Genomic DNA, 6000 nt, shown 5'->3' on the forward strand with positions numbered 1-6000 from the left:
ATGTTACAGAACCCCACAAGAATGTCCTGCTCATATAGCCATTGCTACGATCCGTCTGCTTCTTCATGAGGCCAGACACAAAAGCACAGCTTCCTCTGTTCTCTCCAGACCAGCTATTATCTCATGTCCCATCACCAACTCTTCCTTGCTTTCTGCAGTTCTTTCCAGCCTCCTATCACCCAGCCTCAGCAATCCCACTCTGCTTGAACAGCTTTTACAAAAGAAAAAATAAATAAAGTACAATATCTGTCCTCTCCTCTCCTCTCCTCTCCTCTCCTCTCCTCTCCTCTCCTCTCCTCTCCTCTCCTCTCCTCTCCTCTCCTCTCCTCTCCTCTCCTCTCCTCTCCTCTCCTCTCCTCTCCTCTCCTCTCCTCTCCTCTCCTCTCCTCTCCTCTCCTCTCCTCTCCTCTCCTCTCCTCTCCTCTCCTCTCCTCTCCTCTCCTCTCCTCTCCTCTCCTAAGGCTTGCCCCACTTTTCTTTTCCAGAAGCATCAGGCCTGCATGTCATCTGAGCACAGCTTGCTAGACTGCTCCAGTATGTATTTTTATTGCAAGCAGGTTGCTGAACTTCCTTCCAGGGCAAGGCTATGCACGAACTACTGCAGATGCAAGCATAAGACTGCGTGACCGAAATGTCTTCATCCACTGCACTAATTGTTGGGGTATCCTATCCAAAAAATCTTATTCCAGAGGCAGGGTCCTCATGATTTTTTAAACTCTGGGCTCTCTAGAGGTTTTCACAAAGTACCAAATAAAAATCCCACTCCAAGACCCTCATCATCATTTCCAAATGTCACCATATCCAAGCAGGATAGCACTTACTCAACTTTTCTTTATTCTCACAGAGAAGAGATGCCACAGTGAAGGTTGGGTTAGGAGAAAGACAGAAAAATTACATTTGTAGGGAAAAAATGCAACCCTTTCTGTATGATACTGCTAAGAGGAACAATGCAGGTACCAAGGTAAGTACACTCAGATTAAGGCAAAGTCAAGAGCTGTCCTCATTTTCAGAAACCCCACAAAGTCAAGCAATAGACTGGCTGGCAGTGTGGCATAAAATAAGACCCAAAAACCTGTGACAAGAAAACATACAAAGCAAGAGACTGGCTGAAAGAAATGGAGATAGAAGCAAAAGTAGAGCAGAGTAGAGTAGAGTAGAGTAGAGTAGAGTAGAGTAGAGTAGAGTACAGTACAGTACAGCAGAGTACAGTAGAGTCATAGAATCACAAGGTTGGACAAGACCTCTTGGAGCATCGAGTCCAACCATTCCTGTCTGCCACTAAACCATGTCCTTGAGCACCCCGTCTACCTGTCTTTTAAACACCTCCAGGGATGGTGACTCAACCACCTCCCTGGGCAGGTTGTTCCAGTGCCCGATGACCCTTTCTGTGAAAAATTTCTTTCTAATATCCAGTCTGAACCTCCCCTGGCGGAGCTTGAGGCCATTTCCTCTCTTCCTGTACCTTGTCACTTGGGAGAAGAGGCCTGCTCCCTCCTCTCTACAACCTCCTTTCAGGTAGTTGTAAAGAACAATGAGGTCTCCCTTCAGCCTCCTCTTCTGAGGCTAAACAACCCCAGCTCCCTCATCTGCTCCATGTAAGACTTGCTCTCCAGCCCCTTCACCAGCTTTGTTGCTCTTCTCTGTACTCTCTCCAGAGCCTCAACATCCTTCTTGTGGTGAGGGGCCCCGAACTGAACACGGTATTCAAGGAGCGGTCTCACTAGTGCCAAGTACAGGGGCAGGATAACCTCCCTGGACCTGCTGGTCATGCTGTTTCTGATAGAAGTCAAAATGCCACTGGCCTCCTTGGCCACCTGGGCACACTGCTGGCTCATGTTCAGTCACTGTCAACCAACACCCGCAGGTCCTTCTCCTCCAGGCAGCTTTCTAGACAGACTTCTCCTAGTCTGTAGCACTGCACAGGGTTGTTGTGCCACAAGTGCAGGACCCGGCATTTGGCCTTGTTAAACCTCATGCCATTGTACTCTGCCCAGCGGTCCAGCCTGTTCAGATCCCTTTGCAGAGCCTCCCTACCCTCCAGCAGATCAACACTACCTCCCAGCTTAGTGTTGTCTGCAAACTTGCTAAGGGTGCACTCAATGCCTTCATCCAGGTCATTGATAAAGACATTGAACAGGGCTGGACCCAGCACTGAGCCCTGGGGAACTCCACTTGTAACTGGCCTTCAGCTGGAGTTAACTCCATTTCCCACCACTCTCTGGGCCCGGCCATCCAACTGGTTTTCCACCCAGGAGAATGTGTGCCTGTCCAGGCCAGTGGTAGCCAGTTTCTCAACTAGAATACTGTGAAAAATGCCATGATTTTACAGGTATTGCAGCCCACCAACAGCACCTGTGAATCCAGTTCCTATCCTCCATCGTCCTTCAGCCCCCAGAGCGTACCAGAAGCAGCCTGGGTAAGTTTTGGAGGGATAATTCAGATTTAGACCTGAATAAATAATTCTGGGATTCTTCAGCTCTTCTGACTGCAAGTAAAATACAGCAGATGATAAGTATTAATGTGCAACAGAGACCTTAACGCCAGGTGTGTTAAGGAGAATTGCAGAGCTTATGAAGCCCATTGCTAATGGAAGTGAAAATACTGGGATATTGCTGCAAAAACCTCTCCTCTCACTTAATCAAAAGTTTGCCTTCTATTTGCTTCACCTATATTAATCTCTTAAGTTTTTACTGAAAAAGAGGCAAGTACAAACCTCCCTCTCCAATGGCTGAAGAAACTCAGTTTCTTCTCCACCTTCAGCCTGTGCTTCAGGCTCTGCTACTGGATGTGGTTTCCAGTAAAATGAATTCCTCAAGTTCCGGCTGATTTTCCCGCAGCTGGCAGGGCTCACTGGGAGAAGAGGAAGCCCAGGCATGCAGTCCTTGTGCACGACACTTTGGCAGTGGGAAAGGTGGCTCAGCGGCAGGAGAGAGGAGACAACGCCAAAATACCACTGGCAGCTGCTATGTACTTAGAGGGTTGCAGCTGCTCCTTTCTAATTAAGAGAGGAGCTAACACCAGAAAGAAAAGCACGGTAAGAGGAGAAAAATAAAAAGCTGAAAGAGACACTGTCCTGCATGACTGCATGCTTTCCTTGCTCTCCTTGTTGCAGCACAGCTGCTGGGCTTTGCTCTGTATTTCACTCACTGTCCAGCCTGAACTTACACGTCGTTCCTAACTGAAACCAGTCTCTTCCCAGCTCTTTCTTCCCCAAGGTTGGAACCAGGACTAGATGTCTGTGCTACGCCACAGAGCTGACCTGCCAGGAGAGGGGTGCATGTGGTGCACTGGTGGTACCACAAAAGTCCTCATGGGTTCCCTAGTGCTACTGCAAAAGCACCAAGTTTAAATACACCTTCTTCTCTTCCTACCTTTGTAGGAACAGGAGGGAAGTTGAACAGTACCAGGCTGTAAAAGATGGATATCTCCCTTTTCCTCTTGTCCTCAATTTCCTTAGGTGGAGGTGTTATGAACTGAGCTGGACATACACCTGCCTAGTCTCCCCCTCCAGCAGCAGGAGCAGTGGTTTGAGGCTCCTGCCCCACTCTTGGAGCACAATGAAGTTGTCCCTGCTTAACCACAGAGAGTGATGTGAGCTGCTTTTGACTGGCCTGGAGGCCCAGGGGCTCCCCAGACATGGGTGTGCTGAGTCTGCTGTCAAGGTCTGAATGCTGGGGCAGGTCCTGCCCCACATCCTCGGGCTTCAGTGTGTGGTCCAGAGGGGGCAAAGCCAGGTGGTGAAGAACTGCAGCAGGCCAGACTTTCGGGACCACTTTGTCTGCTCCCTGCAGGATGGCAAGGTGTACAACAACACCCTGAAGCTGATCAGACAGGGTGCTAGCTCAGCAGACAAAGAAGTGTGTTTTGACCGGAGAAGAAAAGCATAATGGCTGCTGGACACATTTTCTCTTAGGTCTCTGAGGAACACAGGGGTGGTTAATTGTCTCAGAGTACAGGCAACTGGGAGTCTGACCCTTTGACAACATGAATAAGGCCAAGATTGCCAATTACCATCAGCAGCAGCCGTAAGAATCAGAAAGCCTAGAAGCCCTAACACACTTCAGCTTTCGAAGGGGTGTCCCACTAATTTCTCTGGCATTTTGGTTTGGGGCTCTGCAGTATTGGTGCAAAGGGGCTTTTGATTTCCCTGAAATCTGTGTTCCCCCGTGTCCTGTGTTCTCCCGTCCTTTGCCACAGGCATTCTCTGCAGGAATATACTTGGCTGCTCAGTCCGGCAGCAGGATGCGGCACAGAAACTGAGGCTTGGGGCACAAATGCACGGCACTGCAGGGAGTGAGCTGAAGGAGAGCACACAGCGCAGGCAAGGCAGAGCTAGCTCTAACGGCAATAACATGGTGGGCAGTCCAGCCCACAACTACCATGAGCTTATCTTTCCTAACTATTTGTTACTGTCACTTGTTTTTTTCTGACTTGCCTCATCTAAAGCTAGTTTGGGCCTAGCTGCAGATGTACCTGTAAATGTCCAGGGATTTTAAATATACACTATGCCTTGGCAACAGAAAGCTGAGAAACATCCTCTGGTTGGGGATGGATTTGAAATGTGTGCTGAGGGGACAGCAATGAAGACATTACTGGTGAAATCCACAACAGGCAGGTTATTTTCCAACCGACTATTTGCAGTGCAGACACCATAGCCAGCAGGAAGAAGGGGCATGAGGCTGAAGTCTTCATACTTTGAACCTCTTGCCAAATTATACCATAGTGCCCAGGAACTCAGCTGGAGGCACGGGGAAGTGGATCACCCAGAAATCTGGATTTGCACTAACAGCAGGATAAAGACAAACCAGTACTGCAGAACTGGCACAAGCTCACAGGTCCTGAGGGGGTAGCAAGAGGTGTAATCAGCCAGGGACAGATGGCTTTCCCGGGTGCCCATAATCCTTCAATGGTCTCGGGCAGGTTTTGCTTCCTCCCAGGAGCAGCCAGCAATACCTATTTCAAAAGATATCTGTGGACTAGATGTTTTCTAAGTCTGAAGCTGAATGGTGATTTCCATGTGTTGCTACAGATCTCATATTCCTTGACAAGTGTCTGGTTACACATGACTTCAAAGCCCCTTTGACTTGGCCATCAAGTCATTAAATTTTCTTGTGGTAACAAACAGCAAAGCCAGGGGATCTTAGACCAAACATGAGAAATGGCCATGTGCTGGAGACCCACATGCTGGAGAAACAGCTGTAGAGGAGGGACAGAAAAAGGGGAATGAAACCATGTGTGAGCACATGCAGTGACAGCACCAAGCTGCCATGAAGCAAGTAAGGGCAGGTGGCAGAGGACATGCCCTTGTGCAAGGGGATTCCAGCACCTGTCCGCTCTTCTGGCTAGCCCTGTCACGGAGCAAACTTTGCATGGAGAAAGGGCAGGACTCAGCAAGACCAAAGGGACCACAGGCTTCACACAGACTGTTGCAGCTAGTCCAGGAAAGGGGACAGGGCAAGGTAATGCCACTTGATGTTCCAGTAGGCAGATGACCAAAAGCAGCAGGACATTTGCAGAGGTGGAAGCATAACAGAAGAGTGTTCTTCAGGTGATGCCACCAAAAGAAGGCATCTGAGTTTTAGTTTTTGGAATGGGTCTTCTTTGCTACCACGATAACCCAATCCTGACTCCCTCAAAAGCCTAAGGGTGAGATGGAGACATGAAAACGGGCCCTAAAGGCAGGTAGTCCCCCTTGAATGAGGTTCAGCTGTGGTCCATGTGGATGTGCTTGTGGTGCAGCTCCAATCTGCGCCTCACCTCCATGGATGCACTTTTTCCCTCTCTCCCACAATTCAATGGCTTGACAAATACTCCAGAAACACTGTGCTTGGGGAAGTCAGGGTCACCCTGAGCGAGCTCAAAGGCCTTTCAAAGGGCCTGAAGAGCTGCAGAATACTACAAAGGCAATGACTCTATCACATAGCCTTGCCCTATGTGCCCACACAGTGGACAAAGAGCTGCATGTCAATACAGGCATCCCTCATTTTATCAACAAAAAAT

Source organism: Phaenicophaeus curvirostris, chromosome 5 (assembly GCF_032191515.1).
Source record: "Phaenicophaeus curvirostris isolate KB17595 chromosome 5, BPBGC_Pcur_1.0, whole genome shotgun sequence".
Taxonomy (NCBI): Eukaryota; Metazoa; Chordata; class Aves; order Cuculiformes; family Cuculidae; genus Phaenicophaeus; species Phaenicophaeus curvirostris.